At 39.3% G+C, this 27,957-nt stretch overlaps 1 pseudogene; it reads left to right on the top strand.

The window, feature by feature from the left end:
• Positions 1–27,721, top strand: LOC129734630 (ankyrin repeat domain-containing protein 55-like; annotated as a pseudogene).
• The last annotated feature ends 236 nt before the right edge of the window (positions 27,722–27,957 follow it).

The following is a 27,957-nucleotide window of genomic DNA, read 5'->3' as shown; positions in this document are numbered from 1 at the left end:
ATGATTACCAATGAGCCAATGATTCATGGAGTAGATCAACTGAAAACTATGATAAGGCACATGGAAAATAAAGACATGATTGGTGACAGTGAATCATGCCTGACAAATTTGGTGGCCTTCTATGACAGGGTTACAACGTTGGCAGATGAGAGAAGAGCAACTGATATCATCTACCTGGATTTGTGCAAAGCATTTGACACTGTTCCGCACAACATCCTTGTCTCTAAACTGGAGAGACATGGATTTGATGGATGGACCACTCAGTGGATAAGGAATTGGCTGGATGGTTGCAAAGAGTTTTGGTCAATGGCTCAGTGTCCAAGTGGAGTCAAGTGAGGAGTGTCATTCCTCGGAGGTCCATACTGGGACCAGAACTGTTCACCATCTTTGTCAGCAACATGGACAGTGGGATTGAGTGCACCCTCAGAAAGTTTGCCAACACCACCAAGCTGAGTGGTGAGGTTGACATGCTGGAGGGAAGGGATGCCATCCAGAGGGACCTTGACAGGCTTGAAAGGTGGGCCCATGTGAACCTCATGAAGTTCAACAAGGCCAAGTGCAAGGTCCTGCACGTGGGTCAGGGCAACCGCCACTATCAATACAGGGTGGGTAGAGAATGGATTGAGAGCAGTCCTGAGGAGAAAGACTTGAGGGGTGTCAGCTGATGAGAAGCTCAACATGACCTGGCAATGTGCACTCACAGTCCAGAAAGCCAACTGAATCCTGGGCTGCATCAAAAGAAGCATGGCCAGCAGGTTGAGGGAGGTGATTCTGCCCCTCTACTCCACTCTCGTGAGACCCCACCTGGAGTACTGTGTTCAGCTCTGGGGTCCCCAACATAAGGAGGGCATGGACCTGTTGGAGCAAGTCCAGAGGAAGGACACAAAGATGATCAGAGGGCTGGATCACCTATCCTATGAAGAAAGGCTGAGAGAGGTGGGGTTGCTCAGCCTGGAGAAGGCTCTGGGGAGACCTTATAGCAGTCTTCCAGTACCTAAAGGGGGCCTACAAGAAAGCTGGAGAGGGACTTTTTACAAGGGCATGTAGCGATAGAACAAGGGGTAATGGCTTTAAGCTGAAAAAAGGTAGATTTAGATTAGACATTAGGAAGAAATTCTTTACTGTGAGGGTGGTGAGACACTGGAACAGGTTGCTCAGAGAAGTTGTAGATGCCTCATCCCTGGAAGTGTTCAAGGCCGGGCTGGATGGGGCTTTGAGCAACCTGGTCTAGTAGAAGGTGTCCCTGCCCATGGGAGGGGGGGTTGGAACTTTATGATCTTTAAAGTCTCTTCCAACCCAAATCATTCTATGATTCTATAAATGATGATAATTGAGCAGACATAGGCAAAAAAAATGTGAAAATCAGAAAAGCATCCCAAACTTGCAGGATTTTCATGGCACTCGATTCAGTGGATACTTCCTGAAGAATTATTTTCTATTTTTGAAAGCACTGAGAGATGCAACTATCAGAAGTTGGGCTTTATATTAACCAACCTAAAGGAAATGGAGTTGTAGTCAAGTGAAAGTGAGAAGTAATGATCCTGTTAGTGAATTTGTTGTTAGCCACTGTTTGGAGATAATATAATTCTCAGAGAAAAGCTTGCATAAAGCACAATGAGAGTTTGCCTTGCAAGGGCTCCTGGATTGAGGCTTTAGGACGTTTCTTCTTTATGAAGTTTAATTTAGATGAGTGACCTAAGAAAGAAATATTCATTAAAGAAAATTAATAATGGCTGGAAGCAGATAAAGGTGTGAGATGGGACAAAAGTGTAAAGAAAACTGGGGGGAGCCCTGCAGAATTATATAGAAACATGTCGCGACGGAGGGAAGACACAGTCACTCAATATGAGTGATCAGCAGACTTCGTTTATTGAACCTTACAGTCACCTTTTATGCCTTCTTATAATTAGCTCATACATATTACAAAAGTTAAGCTCATTATTGGTTAGTTGCCTAAATACCAAGTCCGCCCCTAGTTTCTCTTCTGTAGTTATCTGTTCCCACCTGCAACATTCTTTTCCCACCGAAATCTTCCTGTTATTGTGTAACAAGAACAGCCAAGGATAGTGTATTTTTGCTTTACTTCAGATAAGCTGAGAGCGATGTGCATTTTTGTCCAGCCAGCTGGACTATGTCTATGTGACCTTTTTCAGCTAGCCAGTTATCCACAGAAACACAAACCAAAAATATCTAATAATGTCTGAGAATGTTGCTGAAAAGAACCTGAATACAAAAAGGGAAGAAGAAATGTAAGGATACATACAATAAGGTTACAAAAATGTGTAAATTTCCTATGGTAAATTTACCACTGAATATCCTGGTCTAACAATAGTACTGTGGTCTATGGTAAATTTACCACAGGAAGACTAAAATTTTGGTGGTTTGAAGCTATCAAAGAATAAGGGCAGTGTAAGCATTTTAGTGGAATTGTGTGCAACTTAAAAAAGCCAAGATGAATGTAAAGAGAACTGGAAAGCCACAGAGCAGTTGGCCAGAAATCTCTTTCAGCAGAAGGTTCAAAATATTAGAAGATATCCTTTGAATATTTAGAAAATGTAATTAACAACTTGATTGAATTGTTAAAACAGGACAGAAATTTAATAGCAATCTTCAGAGCAATTATTGCTTTCTCAGATAAGAAGCTATTGGATATAATATGTGTGAATATCAATGAAGCACTAATACCATATAATAGATACAGAAATACTGGAAAAGATGATGTTCATCACATGGCACAGAAAACTTGTTAAGCAGGTGGTAAAGAGAGTGATCATAAAAAGTCCAATTTTTTGTTCCTTTCTGATTTGATCAGTACATGCAAATTTAATCACATTGAGTGAACTCAATAGCACAATTTGTATAAGCACAACCTGCTATAATGCACCCAGAAATCAGTCCAAAGATAGGATGTCACAGTGGGTTAAAATAAGACATAATGCAATCAATATCAACCCCAGGACTTATATAACACATCATATATTCTCTATCAGCCACATTCAGGACAGTTCAAATAATATCTGGAGGTGGACATCTCACAAACAGTCCAACCAGGGATTTATCATGAGAATGCTTTTATTTGTTCCATAATGAGGCAATGAAATACAAAACACGTATATAACCCACAGTTAGAACCACATTAGAGGAGCACTAAGCACTTCATGGGTGTTTTGCCAATAGACAGGGTCAGTACAAAGGAAACAGACACCTAGTTAAAGAAGTGAATTTATCTTTACTTATTTAAAGCAATAGAATAGTAAGTGAAATAATACAGCAAGAATAAAACAAGACAAGGTAATGCACCTAATCACTACCACATATGGCAGACTATAGTGGTTAAAAAAGATCCATCACCAGTTGCCTTAATACTTTACCATCATCCAGATCCCCAGTTGCTGGGGAGGCCCAGTTACAAAGATTTTAGAGAGCCTTTCCCAGCAATTGGGAGGTCCTATGCAGTGCATCCACTCATAGGTGAGGTCTCCAAAATCACTGTAAGAGGGTCCAGCTTTTATACTGTTGAATAAACAAGCTCACCCAATTTAAAATGTGGAAACATCTGGTTTCACTCTCCTCTTAGATCCCACTAAAGCCTGTCCAGGGCTCAGGGAGGAACCAAGGGAATTTCCCTTATCTACTTGATTTTAACCACCAGTTTGCAAAAAGGTTATATATCTGGTTTCATAATCTTGACTACCTGCCTCCAAGCAAAGAAGGATGCACTATATCATAGCTAATTATTATATTCTATCTAAGCTACATCTTTCACTAATGATCATGCATATTTTGCTAATGATTGGATACATATATATATATATATATATATATAACATTTGGTTGGCGAGTTCATCTACTTTGGCTCAGGGCCTGTTGCTCAGGCCTCAGTACTTCAATGGGTCAGGATGAAATTCAGAATGATTTTGATAAATTTTAGGAATGAACCAAAATTAATAAAATAGCACTATGTACAGAACTGTGAAAAATTAAAGCTGCTTGCACGAAATGAAGAGTAGTAGACTAGTGGATTACAAAGGGAGTAGGAGTTTAAATTATGATGTTGATACAAAGCAAACAAACAAAATTCTGGGACATATTAACAGAAGCGTGATACATGTGGGATACAGGAAGTAGTGATGTCATTTCCAATGGCAGGAGAGAAGTCTCAGCTGGATGATTATGTCATTTGGAGTGCCATAGTTGAAGAAAGCTGTAGACAAACTGTAGAGGCCAAAAGCAAGCACCAAGTATGAGAACTGGGTTAAAAAACTTGACCCATGAAGATAGGATGAAATGGTTTGTTTAGTCTAGAAAATGGAAGATTGATGGGAGACAGAACAGTCTGAAAATTTATAAAATGCCAGTAAGAACAGTGGGAAATCTCTTACGCAAATGTTGAGTTGTGCAAGAATATTGAGTGACTGAAACTGTAGGTGCAGGATGTGAAATTTGGACTTAGCACGACAGTGTAAAATTAGAGGAATAGTAGTGTCACTAGAATATGAACACAGAAATAGCAAGATACTGCATGTTAATAGTTTTTTGTATCAAAACTGACTTGGAGAAGGATGGTAATAAATAGATGTTTATTGTGGTAGCACTAGAAGTATATAATAGACTTCTAGATTCAGTTAGCCCAGAATGTGACTAGAGATTTCTCTGATGCTAGTGACCAAAAAATGTAACTGAGAATTATGCTAGTATGGAGGACATTGACGTTTGGCACAGGGACTGGAGAATAAGAATTAATATTATTCATAGGACCTCAGTATTCCTGAACATGAAGATCAACACTCTGTTTTCATTAGATATTCAGACAATTAAGAATTAATAACAATTTTAACATGGTGAATGAGAACATTATAAAATGCCTGATCATAGAAAATAAGCTTGACTGGCATGATCATGAGTAGACTCTAAATTGAACAGGTGAGTAAACAAAGTACATACAAACCAAAATTCTTAATTTCAGAGGGACATATTTTGGTAAATTAAGGGAATTCTTAGCTGGACTGAGATCTGGGGCCTGCAGATTCCAGGACCTGGAATTTATCCTATCAGTGCTGTGAAACTTAGCACGAATCTGCATCCCAAGAGTGGAGAAAAAAAGTATGTAGAAGAGGCTTGATATATAACTGGATGACTATCCATCCTTAAAACATATATTTGGAATAAGTAGGCATCTTACAAAATAATGGAAAAAAGTACTGGAAAGCAAAAGAAGTTGTATCTCATAATCAAGAATTGAAGACTAATAATTAAATGTTAAATAGAGGCCGGAAGAAAATTACTTTCAGGGATAAGGCTTGAAATCAATCATACTTAATATTTTCATGATAACAGCACAAAAACACAGGGGCTTTCTGATGAAATCTGCCAATAAAAAAAAAAAAGGAAGGCATTAACAGAAGAGAATGGGGATATCATACAGGGAAAGCTTGATCACCTTGAAATCTGGAGTAATACAAATGGGACAAAATTGAACAGTATAAAATGTTTGAGTCATGCACTTGGGTGATAATAACATTAGTCCCTCCCAGAAACTAGAAACTATGTTTGGAAACTACTATAGAAGAGAAATACCAAGGTATAAAGGGTTACTAAAAAATGACTGGGAACTTTAATGGGACACAGCTGTGAATATTGCAAATGCTGTTCTGTGACATATCAGAAGAGGTATTTCTAACAGAAATAGGGAAGAGCTAGTATCACTGTACAAAGATCTGGCAAAAATGTCTGTGTATGACTATGTACAATTTTAATACTCCTCTCCAAGGATGCACAACTAAAACACAAAAGAAGGGCTAGCAGGTTGATGAGAGAAATAGAAAGCATATTTTACAAGGAAAACTGAAAAAACCTTGATTTATTAGAGTGGCAAGAGAGCAGCTCAGAAGGGATACATTGATTGTCTATAAATATATCTGACGAATAAATACCAGTTAGAGGAAAATCTAAATAATAATTCTGGCACAGAATCATAGAATCATTTTGGTTGGTGTTCCAGTCTGGGAAGACCCAAGCTGGGAAGATTCTTTGTTATACCCAGAGTGAGATTAAGACACAAATGAGGTCAAATGCCACTAATCAAGGAAATTTATTGTGCTCTTATATAAACAAAATATTCATGTGTTGCGGTAAGAAAATAGCGATAGGAATGAAAGGGAAAGATAGGAAAGAAGGAAATCTAGCAGTCAGGATAGAGTTGCAAGAGAGAGTCACCACCGTGGATCCAGCGGCATCCTGTTAGTCTGTAGTCTCCATTCACATCGGTGGTGGGGGTCTCTGGATCACCACTTACTATTTGGTGGCAGTCTTTTATAGGGCGTTCAGGGGGGTCATTTCCCAGACAACGGCATGTAGTGCATTCCTCCATGGGGCACATGCAACTACTGCATAGGTAGGGGTGATCGTCCATGTTTAGGCACATCCCTCACAGCGGTGTGGCCTTTCCTTGACCCTGGCCGAAAACTGATGTCAGGCAGCTGTTGGCTCCTTATCTGTTCACAACTGTTAAGTCTTGCAGGAGCTCAGCTAACAAGCTTTGAGACGGTCAGTTTGAGATATGGTCTCTCACAGTTGGAAAAGACGTTTAAGATTATCGAGTCCAACTATTAACCCAATACTGCCAAGTCCACCACTAAACCATGTCCCTAAGTGTCACATCTACATGTCTTTTAAACACCTCCAGGGATGATGACTCAACCATCTTCCAATGCTTGACCACCCTTTCAGTGAAGAAATTTTTCCTAATATTCAATCCAAGCCTCCCCTGGTACAACTTGAGGCTGTTTACTCTTGTCCTATCACTTGCTACTTGGGAAAAGAGATCACCACCCACCTTGCTACACCTTTCAGGTAGTTGTAGAGGGCAATAAGGTCTTCCCCGAGTCTCTTCCTCTCCAGACTAAACAACCCCAGTTCCCTCAGCCGTTCCTCATAAGACTTCTTCTCTAGACCCTTCACCAGCTTCGTTGCCCTTCTCTGGACATGCCCCAGCACCTCTATGTCCCTCTTGAAGTGAGGGGCCCAAAACTGAACACAGTATTCAAGGTGCGGCCTTACCAGTGCCGAGTACAGGGGGACAATCACTTTACTTGTTCTGCTGGCCACACTGTTTCTGATACAGGCCAGGATGCTATTGGCCTTCTTGGCCACCTGGGCAGGGCACACTGCTGGCTCATGTTCAGCTGGCTGTCAACCAGCATCCCCAGGTCCTTTTCCACCAGGCAGCTTTCCAGCCACTCTTCCCCAAACCTATACCATTGCATGGGGCTGCTGTGACCCAGGTGCAGGACCTGGCACTTAGCTTTGCTGAATCTTATACAATTGGTCTTGTCCCATCAATTCAGCCTTTCCAGGCCCCTCTGTAGAGCCTTCCTTCCCTCATGCAGATCAGCACTCCTGCCCAACTTGGTGTCATCTGCAAACTTACTGAAGGTGTACTTGATCCTGTTGTCCAGTTCATTGATAAAGATATTAAACAGAACTGGACCCAATACTTAGACCTGGAGAACACTCGTGTCAGGCCACCAACTGGATTTAACTCCATTCACCAACACTCTTTGGACCTGGCCATCCAGCTGGCTTTTCACCCAGCGAAAAGTATGCCATTCCAAGCCATGAACAGCCAGTTTCTCCAGGAGAATGTTGTGAGAAATGGTGCCAAAGGCTTTACTAAATTCTAGGTAGACAACATCCACAGCCTTTCCCTCATCCACTAAACAAAGAGACATAAATCAACACTGAGTATTAATAGAAATTAGAGATACTAACAATTAAAGCAAACAAGTTCTTGAACTGCTTTTGTTTGGAAATAATGGGGAAAAAAACCCTAATTGCTTTTAATGAGCACAATAAGTTTATGAAAGGGATGATATATCATAGCAGCAAGTGATTGCAGGGATTTAATTTGATGATCTAGAAAGACTTTTCCAGCCTTGTGTTTCTATGGTGTTATTACAAATCATGAATATTTTTTTCTATTTCCACCAAGACAGGATGCAAAATGTTCAGTTTCATTTACAGGTTATAAAACAATGTAAACTTTCTATTAAGATACTGAAACATTGGAGCAAACTAGCTAAGGAAGTTTTCAAGAATCACTTGAGCAAATAGTTGACATGGCTTTTCTAGGTATACTTGGGACAGGCTTACAGGACTGGGTTGGTCTTTTGAGGTCCCTTCCAACCCTAAAATTCTATGAGATAATATAGGCTTATATCTTTCTGGACTCTAACTTAGCAAAACAGCAAACACCCCAAGCAATTTCTGAGAAAGCTGTTGATTAATTTATACTCAGTAACTTTGGCGATATTTGCAGTGGTACGTTATTTATTATTTTTGCAGTGTTCAAAGTATTCTAGGAAATTCATAAAGCAAACCCAGTTCCCAGCAGGGGATTGGAAGCTTTTGGCTGTCATACCTGGGTATGGATAACCCGGCAGGCCCCTTCCTGGCCACTGTTTCTCTCCAAGGCGGCACCCCCCCACACACACTCCGATCAGTGCCATGGCGATGCAAGCGGCCAAGCGATCTAAACATCTGGCTGCCCCCAGAGGTCAATCGGATCCTCTATATTCGGAACCTGCCGTATAAAATCACAGCGGAGGAAATGTATGATCTTTTTTGGAAATACAGACCTATTCGACAAATCAGAGTTGGAAACACTCCTGAAACAAGAGGAACAGCTTAAGCTTCTCAAGGAAAAATACGGAATTGATTACAAACCCACCAAAAAAAAAAAAAAAAAAAAAGTGCTTCAGATGTCCCCTACAAGAAATGGGTTTCTGCCTTGAACTAGCAAACATCTCTGAGCTTAAAGAGAAGCCTTTTTGCCTTGATGGAGATAATTTATGCTGTATTCTATATTTATGCTGTATTCTGAATGTGGAAATTGGTTGGGACTAGGAGGCTGGCTTAAAGGCATTTTGCAAACGGGATTATTATTTTTGATCATTATTGTAATAATAGTTTTTTGATCAAAACCAGCCAACATTATTTGTAAGCATTAGGCATATCTGAAGAGAATGCCTTTATTTGAATCAGCAGTTAAGGTGTAGTTTAGTCTGATGCTGTGGTTTTATCTGCTTCTGGTGAATTTTTGAAGTGATGAAATCAGAGATACTAAGAGTTATGAGGTAATAAGATAATAATCTAAGTAAGGGTGCTGTCTTTTATGTCTACAAGTGCAATATGCTTTTATGTAGCAGAGAGAAACTTTAACAATAATGTTGCTTGAGCGAGATGTGCATGTGACAACTTGGGAAAAGGGATATCACAACTGGAGTGCAACAGTGTTTCTATGTCTGGCAGAGTGAAATCTTTCAAGCCCTGAGTTTAGACAGTCTAAAATAAATTGTTAGTATTCAGAAAACCCATCTTAAGCCTCTTTTGCTTACATAGTGTTATGGAAGTCAACTGCAATTGTAGAGAATTAATGATTTTTTAATACATATTAACAAATACTACTATTTTAACTTGAGGCAGTTGAGTGAGAAATACTCACGTGTAGCATTTGAGGGAATGTCAGCATAAATCGCACTTACAGTAAGACTGCATTTTTAATTACTGTACTCGTTAAGATTCGATGATGCCATAAGGCTAAGGCCTTTTATCACAGATCGGTTCTGAACTAAAAGGTGTGTGCACATGTAGATATGCACATTTGTGTTATTTTCCTTAATTGGCTACAAAATAATATAATTAGGTTGGGGACTAGATCTTGGGAATTTGTCTATTATACTTCTGTTTGTTAAGGAACGTGCATAACATACAGCACCCATGTAGGCTTGGCTTGTGGCATAGTTGTCAAATTTAGCATAGACATTCAGACAGATAAGCAACGTACTCTTCTTGTGTGTATGACCTACAAGCCATTATGGCTTAGTGTGTAAATCTGTATGTAACTATTGAAAAATCCACTTATGAATGTATATAGCTTAGAACTAATTTTTTCCCTTTGTTAATTCCTTGATATCAATGAGGTATTTTTCAGAAAATGTATGGACTGGTTGGTTGCATAAGGGCAGTTGTTATTTGGACAGAAAATTGTTAATGGTCAGGGATTTTCCACTAAAATATTTGCAAATATTCCTAGTCAAACATCAATTTGGTTTCTTTTTGGGTTTTGAGCTTGCATTAGTCCATGTTCAGAACTTTAAAATTACCTTTGAATTTTTTAAACTTTTTATATCACTGGAACAGAAAGAGCATCTAAATTAAAACTTCAAGCTAACTTTATTTTTCAAGTATTTCAGGAATTATACTTCTGAACTGAGATTTTATAAGTTGGCTGTGTATTTTCCTGTGTTAAAACGCTGTTATTGAAAATGGTCAACCAAGCCTATGTCGCCCAAAATAAAAACGGGGGAATTGTGGATAACTGGCTAGCTGAAAAGGGTCACATAGACATAGTCCAGCTGGCTGGACAAAAATGCACATCGCTCTCAGCTTATCTGAAGTAAAGCAAAAATACACTATCCTTGGCTGTTCTTGTTACACAATAACAGGAAGATCGTGGTGGGAAAAAGAATGGTACAGGTGGGAACAGATAACTACAGAAGAGAAACTGGGGCGGGCTTGGTATTTAGGCAACTAACCAATAATGAGCTTAACTTTTGTAATATGTATGAGCTAATTATAACAAGGCATAAAAGGTGACTGTAAGGGACAATAAAGGAAGTCTGCTGATCACTCATATTGAGTGACTGTGTCTTCCCTCCGTTGCGACACCTGGGGAGTCCGATATACAGAAAACAAAGTCTTCTTTGGTCTTCTAGATGAGAACATGCAGTTTGGTGTGAGCATTTCTTCTCTGACCTTCCTCCCAGAGTGGCAACAGGATTCTGTGTTCCATCATTCTGGACCACTACCAGGGACCATTAATAATAAACTATGATGATGAGAATGGCAAAACATGTATGCACATTGCCACTGCTGCAGGTTACAGTGATATTATCAGTGAGCTGGCTAAATTCCCAGAGTGCAACCTGTAGGCCCTTGATGTGGATGACAGATAACCATGGAAACCCTGAAGTTGAATTTGCTGCTTCCTTTCTATTAACCTGAGACTAGCTCTGTTTATTTTATAAACATGTTTCCTGTTTCACAGGCCACAGCCTAGTTAATAAATTGCACTTACAGAGAACTGTGCTTGCTCGGAGACACTGCAAAGCAGTCCAGCTCGCATCTATCACATTTAGTATAACAACTGAATAGTAGGATTGTTATTTAACTTTGTGTTTCTGGTAGGAAACGATAAGATTATACGTGAAAGGACTTTGTCACCACTTCTTTCAATCAAAAATGAACATTCTTTTCAAAACAAGAGAACAGGATCCTACAACTTGAAGCTGGGATTCTGCTGCTATTTGCATTCAGGAAATGAAACATTCCCTTGTTGCAGTTAAGATGCTAACACAGTTATTCCTATAGGACCAGGGAACCTTCACCTTCCATTCTCACAAGGCATTTGATCCCTTCCAAAATGAAATCCCTGTATCAAGTACAGAAGAGTCGTCTTCTTTCCTCTTTTTCACCCCATAACTGCCTCCCTTGGAACTTTGCTCCTAAGTTTAATGCAAACAGAAGCAACTGATTGTTCTGGGTTGATTATCTTGCTCAGTGGAGCAAAAGCCAAGGTTTTCTTGGCTTAGTCTCTCAGGTACTTAAAATAATAGCATTCTTCATGGAAAAGTCCAATAAAATGGAACAGAAATAAAATCAACAGGGTTCTGGAGAAGTTTCTAAACATCAGTAAAATGTAGTTGAGAAAGCTGTTTCAATGGAAAGAAGGGTGAAGGGAGGAGTTTAACTACACTTAAGAGCTCAGTAAAGATGACAACCTCCTATTACACATTCTCAGATATTTCCATAGAAGGTATACTTGCTGTTCACTATAAACACACAACAGATTTCCATTCTATTATGTTTCTTACTGCACCCATCTGAAATAACTGGGGCTGCAAGGAAGAGGCACAGAGAAGTCAACTTTATTCTTTATTCTTGCACAGTTTATATATATAGCATGTATAGGCATTCTCCAGCTCCATATCTACTTTTACTACAGTTAAATAGATGCACATAGATAGATGCTGGTCTATAGTCTATTCCTGCAACTGGCAACTACATCAGTGTGGGATAAGTTGCTGGAGAATTCCTTAAAATGGATGTGAATCTGGATGAGTAGTATAGGAGCACACCTCATTGTGTCATTAATAGTTTCAATAGCAAATGTATTAATCTATTTTAGTTATATTCCCCCTTTCCCCTAGGACGCCTTTGCACTGGGCTGCAGCAACAGGGAAAGCTGAGTGCATACAGATGCTGCTAGAGCTGGGGATAGACAGCACCCCTCGAGACATCAATGAAAACAGTCCTCTGACATATGCAATGTACTGTGGGCACACAGCATGCATCAAGCTGCTGTCTCAGGAGAGCAGGTAAAGCAAAAGTTCACATCTTACATGTTGGCACTGACTAGAAAAGAAAGGTATTGCTTTTTGTATGCTACTGAAGGGTTTGAACCCTGGGTGATGTCTTCTTGATTCATATGCAATACTCGGTTCAAATTTCCCACCAAAATAGCAACATTATATATAGCCATCTACTGAAGACTCATCACTGCGGTTACAGTGCTAGTCTGCCAGTCAGCAGAGGGTTCTGAACCAAGATATGGGTATAGCTGTTGCTCAGTCACTTTTGTGCAGAAAAATCTATCTTACAGAATAATTTCAGCCCTCAGATATATGCCCTGCACTTTTTTGAAATTTCTGCACTAGCTGTGTGTTCATGTTATCAGAGGGACAGACTGTACACAAAAGGAGCTTTGCCAGATAGATAATAAAATAAATTTCAAGTTATCCTCAGAGTAAGGGCTTGGGAATGTTTTCCTAGCCTTCTTTATTTCTCTACCTTGATTTTCTCTTCTTATTCTGATTTTTTTTCTGTTAAAAAGTAAAATTATTTTGTCATTGCTTATTATCTTTCTCTCTGTATTTCTCATGTTTCAGCAGCTGTCATTTAATTCATTTCAGTTCTTCAATTTTAGTACATGAGCATGCACTTACAAAGATATTTATCATCACATTTCTTTGTGCTTTCCCCTCCTTTCCAGTCAGCAGTCAGTATTATTTTCTGTGTTACAAATGTGAGACATGGGTAACATTACCTTTCCTGCTCCTCCTCCTGCTGCACTCTGCTGTTGGAGTAGATATAAAATGATGATTAGTCAAAATCTCATCTAAAAACCAGTACAGCAACACCACTGTAGGTAATTATCTTGATAGGTCTTCTGAAACTGCCAGGCCTCTTTAATACAGGGAAAAAAAGGGAAAGAAAATGGGGAGGGAGAGGAGAGGGAAAGGAAAGGAGAACTAGTACCTTTGTTACAATGTTAGCAATGACTGTGCTGTTGGAAATAGCATTTTCTAAATTTGATATACAAATACAAAAAAATACAAATATCACTTGGTTTTAAAAATCCCAGTATGTTGTTCTTATTATTGGATCTTGCCTCACCATTAAGAATAATTATTCTGCAGCTGGTAGATGCTGAAGCCAGAAAAGTTTGTTTTTTTTCCTGATAGCTGCACTGAGCCTACATTAAGATGAGTTTATACTCATGGCAATGAACCCCATAAGAAAGAGTGAAGTAATATGGCAGGGGTCCTCAAACTACGGCCTGCAGGCCAGATACAGCCCCCCAGAGTCCTCAATCCGGCCCCCGGTATTTACAGACACACACCCCCCAGGGTTGGGGGGGGGGAACCAAGCAGCCGCAGATGGCTTCCTGCCACTTCATCCACGCGCCAGCCCCCTGTTTAAAAAGTTTGAAGACCCCCTGAAATATGGTATCATTTTCAGTCTTTGTTAATTATAAGTTTGGAGTCCTCATTTTCTGCCTCACTGAACCATCCCTGCAAACATATCTAAACAGTATATACCACATTTCATGGGCTACCACAGGCAGTATTTATTTCATTATTTGGTGATGACATCATATTTTGATTTGTACTTCCAGTAGATCTGAGCCAGTCCATCAGTTTTTCCCTCCCAGAACAACAGACTCCTAAAGAAAGAAGGAAGATTCAGTATGCTGAACCACATCTTCTCTTGCAAAAAGAAGAAAGATGATCAGAAAACCAGTCAGGACAGAAGCAGAGACCGCTATCCTAGAGAAGAGACTTCAGAAGTAGATTACATCATCACCACTTTTGACTGAATTATGCACACAAACCGCAAAGACTTTTTGGATGGGTGTGTGACCACTTTAAAAGAGTGAGCACAAAGTACCTCATACCAGAAAAGAAGCCACCAGAGTGTCAGGGACTTCTGCCTGTCAGAACCCAGAGCCTCCCCCAATCACTACAGGCAATTCCTGCTTCCCAGAGCACAATGTCAAGCTTCTCCTCCAGCACCAGCACCCGCTATTTTGCACATCAGTCTCAAAAGAGTAGGAGTGAACACAACTTTCTGGACCACAAAAGCAGCTGCCAGGCTTTGTTGGATGACCCCTGGAACACAGACTCTAACCAACTACTCTCCAATAAAGTCTGTACTAGGACTCTTTCAGACAAACTGATAATTGTCTTAAACTCTGATAGATCTCACCATGTGCTTTTGTGCCCTCCCCACATTCCCTCACTTCCCAGTTCTCTCAGGTAATTTCTTTCTTTTCTATCTCCCATATCCTATAATCTCTACTGATGTGGGAAGATGAGTCAGAAAAAATAGGTGTCTGACCCATTATATTTATATTTCTTTAATATCTTTTTCAGTTTCTTCTCCCTGTATGTAGTAGCAATTGCAGTTAATGTATGCACGGGACATCAGCTGACAGCTGTAGCAAGGAGCTTAGGTGTGGGAAATAAGAGATTTAAGTAGGTCTGATGAGCAAGCAAAAATGCAGGTAGTTAGGAAGCATATAAGGTACCTGAGCAAGGTAAGTGCCTCCAGATTACATGTGCTTTGTGATTTGCAAGTTAATGCAAGTAAACTTGAAACCGGTTTGGCAGAATTTGGGATTTAGTACTTTGACTCACATCCACGTTTAAATGAATCTGGCTGGCTGACCTGTGTGCTGGACTTTACTTCAACATATCAGCGTCTCCAATTTTATCTCCTTTGGGATTTAGTACCATGCCAAAATTAAACACATCTAGTATGCCTTCCAATCACTATAATATCCAACTGAAAATGAAGCAAGTAAAAGTAATCCCCAAACCTACCAGTACACCATTAACTTATTGTGTAATGTTTATTCTTTGTAATCTACCTTCACCCCAGCAGACATGAACTGTTATCTTCCAGTGGAAAGAGAAGTGAACAGAAATCCTGTCTGAGAGGAACCCTCAAATAGGTCAGGTCACTATCTGACCTCTGCATGGTAGTGCAAACTGTACAGACTCATAAGCAAAAGGATCTATAGAATAGCAAAACTTCTCTATTCTCATTAGAGATGCGAATGAAGACAATTTCAGAATGACAGGTGATTCTACATTGTGCAAATAAAAGCTGGAAATAGTTTCTCAGGGTAAAAAGGAGCTATTCAAAAAGTTTTACTTCCTGAACATCAGGCCAAGTTCCTGAAAGCTTGATAGACCTGGTCTATAGGTGTCACTACTTTCTTACTGTGCGCTCTTCAGCTATTCACTCAACCATACAAACTCCATGTGGATAGCAACAATATCTCTAGCACGACTTTCTACACTGAACTCTGAAAGTTTCAGCTCACATGTGGAAGACAAGAAAACCTGCAGGGTTTCTTTACGTTATAAACGATAACAATTAAAACAATTTTATTTTGGGTTCAATCAATTTAGGTGGAGAAACAATAAGCAAAAACAGCACTGTGTGCGTGGAGAACTCAATTAGTTCCACCACACGCACACCTGAGCCCTCAAAGCAGCATCTTTTATGCCCGGATCTTGACCAATCTCTTCTTGCCAGATGTTCGTCCTGCTCTTTCCCCATTGGGTTGTTAGGGTACACCTTCTCCTCCTATTGACTCTGCTTTGGTGCACTTTTTCAAATCTCAAGGTCTTTGTCTCCTTCGGTGGGCCTTCTCTAGCATGGTTTCACTTTCCTTGTCTCCTTTGGCGGGCTTTGCCTCAGGGGAAGGGGAAGCCATCACATTGTCTTAAAGGAGAACCACATGTGCCCACTCACCACAACTGCGATACAGGTCCCAGATTTACACAGGGTACAACAATTACACTTATTACAGTACATTCTATTTTTGACATGAATCATGACTGTGTTTATCAGATTTGCAACCTAAATATAATAGGGCCTAGTGAGGCTGAGATATTTGAGATCATTAATGTGGACAGTAGGAGGAGGAACAAGCTCAAACTGGATAAACTAAACCTGAGGATGACTATAGGGAATCATTTCTTGGTGGAATTAGCTAGACTATGAATATATTTGATGTGGAAGTAACTACTATGTTAGTTAAAATGTGATTATAGATTTTTCTGAAAATTGTAGAATACTGTATGGTTAAATCCTTGTTTGCTCTGGACAGAAGGACAGGTAGTTTTCTATGAACATCCTATGACAAATAAGCCACAATCAGGCAAATTAATTGGGACAGACCCAGTTCTCCACAATCTGCAGAGGGATTCAGTATAGGACCAGCAGTCTACATACATGAATGAGGGCAAAATTGTATCAATTTTGGGAAATCTAATTGTTACAGTGGGAGCTGTCTTTGCATATCCAAAGGAAGAGTAAGTAATTTTATCTCTGACAGTTTGTTTGTTATCTACATCAGAGAAAAAAAAAGCCTGAGTCTGCTTTAAGCTCAGTTCTCTGTGTACCAGCTCCCTTTAACAACTTTCCAACAATAAAAAGATTCCTGCATCTGGCATAAAGGACTTCCACTGAAGCATGTGAAAAGCTTGTAAGGAGACAGTGTCTGACAATACATTGAACAGCCCAGATACCATCTAACATTTCTTCACAATAAAAAGATCTGCTTATCCCTCTTTGTGCCTGTGTGGTTTAAATCTGTCTGCCCCGTAATTAAAGCCACCTGACTTGCTGTGAATTAGAACTGCATTTACAGTATGAGCTCCAGGGCCTCCAGGTCTCCAGTGCACTGTGCCTGCAGGATTTACAGGGATTAGAAGCAAAGCACAGCTACCAGTGCTCTCAGAAAGACATTTCCTCGTTGTTTCTGGGTGGGTTTTTTTTCCTGTAGGAAGCCTAGCTGAGGGAAAAAACAACATCTGGTCTTTGATGGACAATGAAGTATTAATACACCCTTTCTCAAGTCATAACTGTGGGAGCTACATGTAATTTTGTAATCACTGAATACCCAGGACAGGATTATGGGTATTGAATAATGGGCCATATATGATTTATTTAAAGAACAGCGTGCTCATGTTTATCTGAGGAGACTCTTATTGTTGACTTGAGGATGCACTAAATCCTTGAATGGGTGACACAGGGAGTGTGCTAGTTGTCCAGGCATGAGATATGTTAATGTTGTTAACTTGAAGATATACTAGGTCCTTGAATGGGAGTTTGCTAATTGTCCAGGCACAAGATATGTTAATATTGTTAACTTGAAGATATACTAAATCCTTGAATGGGAGTGTGATAGTTGTCCAGGCACAAGATACATTAATGTTGTTAACTTGAAGATATACTAGGTCCTTGAATGAGAATGTGCTAATTGTCCAGGTGCGAGATATGTTAATGAGGGAAGTTAATGAATAGACATGAGTGACTTGTATAAAGAGGGGGCTGAAAGGTTCCCTTGGTGTGCATGACTTTGGTGGAGCGATCCCCCATGCACCCAGCGCTGCCGAATAAAGATAACCTCCGCTCACTCGAATATTGGTGACTGACTCTTTAAATCAGTATCAATAATCTAGGGGATAATTTGAAAATTATTTTCTCATCTGACACACAGTATTGATTGTCTTGCATGACTGTGCCTTTTATTAAAGTCAGAGCTATTTTTTGTGCTTACCGCTACTAAGGCAGCTGGCATATAGGTGGGGATTTTTGGAGGTTTTTTGTTCTGTTGTCTGTGCTCCTGGAAATGAAAGATGAGTCAATTTACTAGCTGAGCCTTAACACTTATACAAAGGGAAGAGGTTGCTCTGTGTAGCAATGAGACTTACCTTACTATCGTACCACTGTTTTTTCTCAGAATAACTACTTTGTCTTGCCCTCTGCTGGGGAGAGCAAAGACAAACTGTACCAAAACATACTGCCAATATTGTAAGAGTCCTTGCCAGCCACAGTGCTGAGCTGGCATCCACAATCTGAAGCATTTTGTATTTATGAGCTTTGCAGTCATCTCTTTTTGCAAAATGTACTGCCACCTACTTTCCACATGGAAAATGGTGTAAGTAGAGAAATTCCAAGTGATATGGGTAAAAGGAGGCCTGTCTCAAATGGTAAGACACCTCTTAGCAGCCCCTAACAAGCTGGAACCTCCTTCTATCACTCATCTTTTAGATTACTAACCTGCCATGTCTAAGGCAATACTCTATTACAGGTTTGTACAGCATCCCAGTACCTTCTAGTTGTTTGAATAGGTAATGTAAAAAATAGGCTATTATTAGTCTTATATTGGCATAAGCAGTATGGTATAGTCCAACAGGAAGCACTTCTTGGCCAGAAAAGAGTAGAGCAAATCTGATCAGGGTGGCTGATTCTTTCTAAAACTGAAGGACTAGTTTACAGTGGGATGTTCATCATAACATTTACATCTTTTCCACAAAACACACCACAATGTGGTTCCCCCACCCAAATGCAAAGGAAAATCAAAGAACAACCTGTACAAAATGTCAATAAACAAAATGAAATGCAGAACAGTCCTGCATTTTATAATCATGAAATTGCATCCTTTCTATTTCATTCAAAAACAAATGCCATCATAAATATGCTCTTGGGGATGACAAAGATGATGTCTTAAAGAAAGAAAAACTTTTTTTCTCTGATGTGGAGCAGATAGGAAGGAAGAGCAGAAAAATACTTCCACTTGATGCCAGATCTTTTAGACAACAAGGATTCATTTCCAAGCATTCATATCAGCCTTGAAAACATTATTAATCTTTGTACTGTTGTTTTTCTGCCAGATATGCCCATTTATGAAATAAACATATTGACAGAAAAAATAACCTTTCATCATCAAAGCTATAATGGTATATACATAATAAGACATTAGTTTCTCAGCATAAGCATCACAATGAAACCAATATAATTCAAATTGCACTAATGGGAGCAGCTGGCTTGATTCTCTACTATATTGGAATTACATCCAGCCTGTGTCTCCCCTCACCTCTGTGTGCTGATAGAGCATATGCTTGCTCTGCAATGAGCTATATTGCAATGCCATGCTGGATGAGAAACTGTTTGGTAAAACAACTCAAAACTCCTTACAAGGCTCATCTCAGATTTGGGGATAACAAAAAAGAAAAATTTGAGGGACTCAAACATCATAGAATAAGATCAACTCACAGAAAGGATCTGGGGGAAATGTTGATTTGGAGCTTGACTTTCTAAGTTTTTTAGTATTTGATGTGTCATTTATGTAGTGAAATGCATTACATCATCTAACACATTGCCTTTTTTAATAGTACTAGACAAAGTTAAATTTAATCTTAGCCATTAAAATGCCAGTTAGTTTAATTAGAATCACTATCAGTTTATCAGTTCTGCTATATTTTCATCTGCAGCAAAACCCTCTCAAAGCCCATCTTTACTATTGATAGACTTCCACCAGCCTGATTTTCCAACCAGCAGTTAAACTCCATTTGTGTTCTAGTACTTAGAAAGACTAAGACCCTATTAGAAAAATTTGTAAACTAAAGCTCCAGTTCTGAAATCAAATCCATATACTTGAACATTTCTACAGATTTAGTGTCCAAATAGCTACTCGTCTAAGTGCCTGTTTTAAGACCAATTACTATATTATATGAGAGGAAGTGATAAGGGTACACATGAAGGTTATATTAAATCAGTCACTCTTTTAAACAAATGTAGAGAACAAAGCAACAGCTTTTTTCAGTTGGTGGTTTCTTGTTATTACATATTTCTGAGATTTACTAAGTAAGTTTTTTGTTATTCTGGAAACCAGAGATCTACAGTGCACTTATTTATAGGTATTATTTATAATTATTTTCATATGGTAACAGATTATCTTTTTCTTTCACAGGTAAAAGTTTTCAACAGATGTCTGTAGACCAACCCAAAATAAAAAATCTTACTCTTGTACGGAACAGCCTAGCTCACATACCCAACTGCTGTGCTCACAAAAGTAAGTACAGGCAAGTCCCAGTTACAGTATCATACTGTGTGCCTCTGTAACTGACATCTGAGGGCTTGAGGGAGATTTCATGTTCCTTTTTCACAGCATCATAGAACAGCTGAGGTTGGAAGGCACCTTTGTAGATTGTTTAGTCCAACACCCTCTGCCCATAGCAGGGTCACCTACAGCAGGTTGCTCAGAACCACATTCAGTTATGTTTTTAATATCTCCAAGGATGGGGAATACAAAACTATGGGCAACCTGTTCCAGAGTTTGACCACCCTCAGAGTAAAAATGTTTCTTCTTACTTATTTGTGTCCATTGACTCTTTTCCCTTCATAGGATACCACTGGGAAGAATCTGGCTCACTCTTCTTTACTTCCCCCAATCAGGCATTTATACATATGGACAAGATCCCCCTGAACTGCTGCCTTTTCTCAAGGCTGAACAGTCTCAGCTCTTACAGCCTATCCTTTGAGGTTGGATACTCCAATCCTTTAATCATCTCCATCACCCTCTGCTGGACTTGCTCCAGTATGTCTATGTCTCTCTTGTACTGGGGGCCCCAGAAGTGGACACAGCACTCCAGATGTCTTTCACCAGTGCTGAGTAGAGGGGAAGGATCACCTCTCGCAATCTGCTGGCAACACTTTTCCTAATGCAGCTCAGGATGCTGTTGGCTGTCTTTGCTGCAAAGGCACATTGCTAGCTCATGTTCAGCTTGTCTATCAGGATCCTTGGGTCCCTTTCTGACAAGCTGCTTTCTAGACAGTTGACCCCCAGCACATATTGGTGCAGGGAGTTATTCCTCTCCAGGTGCAGGACTTTGCATTTCCCTTTATTGAATATCATAAGTCAGTCCATTTATCTATGAATATCCCTCTGAATGGCAGCATCTCCCATCCATTCCATCAGCCACTCCTCCCAGTTTTGTATCCTTTGCAAACTTGCAAAGGGGTGCTCTGCCCCATCATCCAAGTCACTAATGAAGACATTCAATAGTATTGGCCTCAGTATCAACTCCTGGGGTATTCCATTATTGACTGGCCCACCTCCAGCTGGATTTGCTGATGATAACCCTTTTCTCCAATGAGTTTCATAGAGTTATCCTAGCAGAAGCAATGTATGTCAATACAGAGGAGAGTTTGTTTTTACATTTGTTTTCCAGAGCAGAGGTGACTGGAATTCTCATAGACATGGGATTTTTCACATTTAGTTTCACTCTAGATTGCATATGCCTGTATGACTCTGGTAGCTTTTCATAGGGGGCAGGATATGATGTAACATGGTGACTTATGATATGTAAAGAGATGAATGACAGCACCCTAACAACTGCATGGCAGAGAAAGGCTGGATATATGAGATGAAAGCCAGGATAAGGACTAACTCTTCTTCAGACAGCATGAAAGACACTGATTTTTGTGTCCTTTTGCTAGTGAAAATTAGAGGCAAGAGTATTAGATCAAGATCATCGGGTTTCCAAAAACTTTTGTTATTTTCTGAATGTTACATAGGTGAAAAGATGTTCTGTCTCCCTGTGTCTTAAGGACAGCATATAGACTAGCTCTTACATGAGAATGGGAATCATTCACTTCTCTCATTCTAACAGCAGCTGGTTTGGGTAGCTTCTATAACACAGGAGCTAAAATTAAAGGAACTGAGAAAGCAGCAGCCTTTTTTTCCTCTGCACTGTCAGCCAGCTCCTCTTTCTCAAGGCAGTAAGAAGCAAAGTCCTAAAGGGCAGGGAAAGCCTCATCCCACTCCTACAGCCTAGGCAGGATGTCAATACTTAGTGAGTGTCCCAGGCTTTATCCAGCCAGTGACTGGGATGTTCTTCACATACAAATGCTAGCCTTACTCCCAGCAGTGTCCTGCCCTCACATTCTTGTGCTCCACTAAGCACAAATCCCCCAATATATTTTGAATGAGGATTTGCAGTTTACTATTTGCCATCCTGTAGATCAGCCAGGTCCTAAAGCATTCACATTTCAGAGCTAAATTTAAGATTCATTGCCTCTTATGATCTGAGCTTCAGAAGCAATTCTGCAGCTATGACAACATTACTAAAAATAAAACAGCAGAGGTAGCTTTATAGGGAACATCAGATTGGGTAGGGGAAATACAGAATCCTGTACTGCTGCTGCACAGCAAATAAGAGGAAGAAGAAAAGTAAGAGATACTTGGAATACTGAGGTGGTATTCTCTGCCTGCTCAAAGAAAATCATCTAACTGCTTTCAAAACTCCAGCTCCAAGTCTTCTGTTTTTAAGCTTCCTACTAATGTTCTTTCTAGTTAAAACATAGTTGTAAGAAAAATTAAAATAAATATTTCATAATCACTGGTGTTCTTGGAGTAATTCACACAAACATCCAGGATTTTAGTTCTAGTCTCATGCCAGAAAATGTATTCTACAAATAAGATACAATTATCACCCACCGTTAATAATCATGGTGTAATTAACACAGCACATTTATCCAGGTGCCATTACTGCTTGAGCATCAGGTCAAGCCAATAACACAAAAGCAAAGTTATTTGCAAAATAGATTATATTTCTTCTTTGTTAACACAAATGACACATCTGATCCTGGAGCTTTCCAAATAACTGTTTCAGAGTCAAGATGTCTCTCACCCTCCACCCAGCCCTAAAAATATTACTGTTCTGGACACAGCCTTTATCCAGGCAAATGGCTCCAGCAATGAAGCTTGAGTATAAACATTTGTGTTTTTCTCATATTTTTGTTACACAAGATGTGTGTTAAAAACATGCAACAAAACCAGTGTGTGTGTGTGGGGGGGGGGGGGGGTGGGAACCAACCAGGAAGCTAGAAGGATAAAATAAACATAAATTAGAGAACTGGAACTAGTCCGAGATTAACAGAAAGAAGAAACATCTGCCAGAAAAGGAAGGGCAATGAAAAAAAGGAGATGCTTTAACCTCTAAGCAAAAGCATTTAAAAATATAAATTAGAATGAAAATAATAGGAAAGAAACAGTAGCCTAGGAAAAGAGTATTTGAGTGATTTAAACCATAGTTTATATATTCCCACCCTCCAGGTGTTCCCTGGGCCAAAGAGGCTTCTTGAGTAGTCTCTGCACAGCTTGGCATCTCTGTTATTCTGCATGCTGCTGCTCTGCCCCCAGCACACCCTTCCTATCTCATCATGTGATTCTCCCATGGACCCCTGGACAACAGGCTTACAACTATCACATGCTGCTCACACAATGCCAGAATCATTTTCCAAACAAATAAGGGACTTCTAGAGAACTCTCTCCTGCTCTCACTTCTTCATGTGGCTTAGAAATTCTGAAGTAGTGAGTTTGAACAAAAAAATTAAAAGATCTATTTCTGCAGGTCTTTAAATGTTTTCTGGGGATCAGTGCTGTTATTCATCATGATCTGAAGTTTCTTCTTTCCATAATTAACAGCAAAAGATTCCACAAAGCACCCTTCTCTGCAGAGGGCCACCATAGTCCACTGCTTGTAAAGGAAGAGAGTCTAAGAGCCATCCCTTCTGCTGGGTGGCATATACTCCCTGGGCAATGCCTCCCTGACAGGCTTATTCTTGTCACTGCAATTTGTAATAGCAGCCACTCAAGAGTCACTGCTGAGTGAAAAAGGCTCCCTGAATTAGTAGTTCTTATAGTATTGTTCATTCTTGGGTAGCTGACTCTGCCCTCTGAATATGAATAATTACTGATGGTTTTGCCACCTATAGCATCTGAATGTATGGCAACCAGCCTTAAGGGTTCTGTCTCACAGATCCTAGTGCTGGGTCCAGGCTTGCGTGTTTCAATACAAATACTACTACTTGTCATGAAATGTATTATTTCAAAGCCATCCATGTCCCAGTCCTGAAATCCTTATCAAATATCCTAAACTGAAGATCCTGATTATAGTATGTAGGGCTAGGTGGAAAGTATTGATGTTTGGATGCTGTGTTTTCCTTCTTTGAAGGAGCAAGGGTTTGTGATGGCTACCCAGTCATGAAGGTAAAGTTAAACTAAACTGCTTTTGCCCTACTTAAATCCATCATTAAGGGCATATCTAGTACATAAAGTGTTCTGGAGATTTTTCACACAGGTGTAAATTTTGAATGCATGAACATATTTCTATGCTCTGAAGAAGGAAATGAGTGAGCCTCTCAATATGTATTTGGTTTTCACACCAAAATTTCAATGAACTCAAAAGCATTCTATCATGTGCTGGAAAACAAAGGGGCTCATTTATTGTACTTAGCTCTGATTCACACAAATTCAATACAAACTAAAGCAAAGTATTAATGGTACTTTTTTTTTTCCTTGGGAAAAACTAAGCCATTTCCTGAACTTCTGAAGATGAATGAACCTTGAATATGACCTGTGAATTACATTGCATTGCCAGAGGCGAGGCGAGGCAGCTCTAGTACAAGGCTGCCTGCTCAAGCCATCACAACTTGAATTGTCCTGAAATTATCTGTAAAAGAAAAAGATCTACCAAATTTTTAAATCCTCTCTATAAAGATTCTCCTTTGCCAAAATAGATACATGGTGAGTCAGAGAATTACTGCTCCTGATAAATAAGTAATGAATTATGAAATGAGTATATGGCACATGGTACAGGGGGATATGGCAAGAACTTCAGCCTCTTTTGTACAATGTGTGTATAGTAAAAAAATGCATAGATGCAAAGCTCTTCCAGTGCCCACTGAAGACATTAGAGAGGTAACATTTGTTTTCACAAGGGCAAATTTCTGACTTCTTATTTATATACTAGATAAATCTACAGACGCAGAAGGGCTTTCATGACAAGACTGGTGTGCTGCTGCTTTGCCAAGACACGGAAGCTGCAAGGTTCTGTATGAACTTCTTCAATATATTTCTGAATTGTGCACAGTCTCTGTCCCCAGATATCTTCAGGACTATTACTCCTCTAGCCAGTTATTCCCCATCTTGCATTTGGTGGTTTGGGTTTTGGGTTTGTTTTTCCTAAGTGTAGAGGTTTGCATCTGATTTTGCTGAGTTTCATTATCTGAATTTCTTAATATTTCTCCAATTCATCAAGGTCATTTTGCATTGTAAACCTGTTCTCCAGGAAATAATTACACCTTGAGTGCCTTTTTTTCCATCAGGTGTGCGTCCACATTATAGTAATATATCTACCTTATTTTTTTATGAAAATTTGTGACAAACTTAATCCTTCCTTGTTAAAACTACATCATTTCTCACTTCTGCATCCACTGAACCAGTGTCCCAGTGATTCTTTTTGATATTGCTTGATGAACAGTGAGAAGGCAGACTCTGTAGGTTCAAAGATTCACTTCTGAGAAATACCAAGTGCAGGCAGGAATTTAGGTATGAAAGTTAGGTTAACTGATCTGAAATTCCTTAAGTCCTCTTTTCTTTTTTTTTTTTTATTCTACAGTCTTCAAGATACTCTATCCACTATTCTACCTATGAGTTCCTCAAGTGTGTTGAATGTTTAGTTTGTTTTGGGGAATTTTTTAAGATTAAAGTTGACTTGTAAGGTCCAGCTTATCACAGGTGCATTGACTTTACTAGTTACTCAGTTCATACCAGTTGGTTATATGTCCTGTTATTTATAATAAAAATTAGTTCATCTTCTATTAAAACAGTCTAAAACTAGATTAACTTCACATGTTTCTCTGTAGTTGTACAAGATTTTCATGGGATTAAGAAAGAATACTCTTCTCCATTCCTCATTTCTGTAGAATTTCCCTGAACCTGCACCGGGAAAATTTCTGTCAAAGATTATGAAAAGGGAATAATCAAAGGGGCTTCTGGGAAAAATGCAAACATGGAGACTCTGATTTTCATTGGAGTTGACTAGGAAATGGAATGATAATTCCAGGATGAGATGGTCACCTGATCAGAGTGCTTTATAGCAGAATACATCCTGCATGTAAAGAATCAGGACACAAACATGATACCAATCTGAGGACAAGTGGTTGGCTCAGAGAATAGTTTTTAATACCGGACATAACCTGTGGTTAGTTTCAAAGCATGAAGCTACCAAAATAGACAAAAAATCCAAATAACCTTCTGGACACTGCCATGACTAGTAGGATGAAACTGAAACTAGAATATCTAAGAGGCAAATGTTAATAGCCTCTCATATATTCATCACAACAGATGCAGATAGAAGGAAATCACAGATAGAATGAGAATGCATCCAAGGATCAATAAATGTGAAAAACAGCAAGAAAGATTTTGTAGCCAAAACAAGGATGGCATTAACTATAGTAGGGAACTCTTGATATGGATAGACTGAAAAACCTGAACTGTTTGTATACAAAGAAATTAAATGAAAAGAAGCTCATGCAATTCATAACAAATTCCAAGGCAAAGAAATATATTTCTACAGTTAAGGTTTTGAATTTTCCTTTTAAAAACTTAGGATATTAGTGAGTTGTCTGAGTGAAGGAGCTTCAGGATTTGAATTTAGAGAATACACAGAACTGCAATAACTCTAAAGCACAAATACTGTTACACTGCTGAGTGTGAGGTGGAGATTAAGGACAATCTGAACCCACAGTTTCTTACAAAACTGTTAACACACGAGACATACAACAGCTGTGGCTCTTGTGTTTCAGTGTGGGTCTTAATGTGCTACAGGGTATTGGGCTACTTTTGTGACCCATGACTTGCAGAGCACATGCGTGGACTTATCTTCATGATTGACCGTGCCTAGAGCAACCCAGACAGTGTCCCAGATTCCTCTATTTCAACTTTCTAACATTTTTATCAGAATTCACCCTGAGTAATAGAGCATTCCCTCACAAATGTGCTGGTAAAACTAATATAAACCCATGGAACGTTTGTTTCAGTCACTGTATTTTTTTTTGAAAAAATGTCTTGTGAAAATCTCTCCAAACAGACCAAGTCTCCTTCAGACAAATTATAGATTCGCTGCTTATCAAAAGTAAACCTTTGAACGTATCAACCCTTATTGATCACCAAACATGAAGTAAATCATTTAACACTGCAATTGTTTTCTTCAACTGAAGATTAGCCCTGCCAGGGTTTAGGGATTTTTTATTCATATTTTGATCACAGTTTTCAAATGCAGGTTTGGGTACACACAACACAAGACAAACAAACAACGGTTCAAATAAAGTAGCAAACTAATTTGTAAAGATGTTATGCTTCTCACTTTCTGTGCATTCTTTCTCTCTTTTTCTTTTTCCTCTAGTTCAGCTACCATCTCAGGGTATTAAGAAGTTTAAGTCCCTGCCTCTAAATTCCCTAAGGACTGGTGCAGTTATTCTCCCACCAGCCCCAACCTCCAGATCTCAGAAAGGGGGTCATTCTCAGTCATTTGCTCTATTCTTTCTTGCCTGGTCTATCAGGAGAGCCTCTGAAACAAGTCATGTCCTACCTGCTATCCCAAACCAGAAGAAATCTAACTCTGCAGAAGAGCTTGAGAAATTTCTCACCAAACCAGATGCTGAAAATTAACTCATTACACTGGCTTCAAAAACATCAATTAAAATATATTTAAGAGCTTGTTACAAGATAACTGTACAGTAAAATCTCATTAATTTGTACTAATGATGCTCTTGTGAACTGGAGTGTAAATGAAAAGACAAGAAAGGGTGGCACATCACAAAAGCTGCACTGTGTATTTATATAGGTATAACAGAATTACTAAATCAGTATTTAATGTGCTATAAATCTATTTTGTGAATGGAATC

The sequence above is a fragment of the Falco cherrug genome, chromosome W (genome assembly GCF_023634085.1).
Source record: "Falco cherrug isolate bFalChe1 chromosome W, bFalChe1.pri, whole genome shotgun sequence".
Lineage (NCBI taxonomy): Eukaryota > Metazoa > Chordata > Aves > Falconiformes > Falconidae > Falco > Falco cherrug.
Note: the sequence above shows the minus strand (reverse complement) of the source record. Positions and strands in the feature narration are given on the sequence as shown.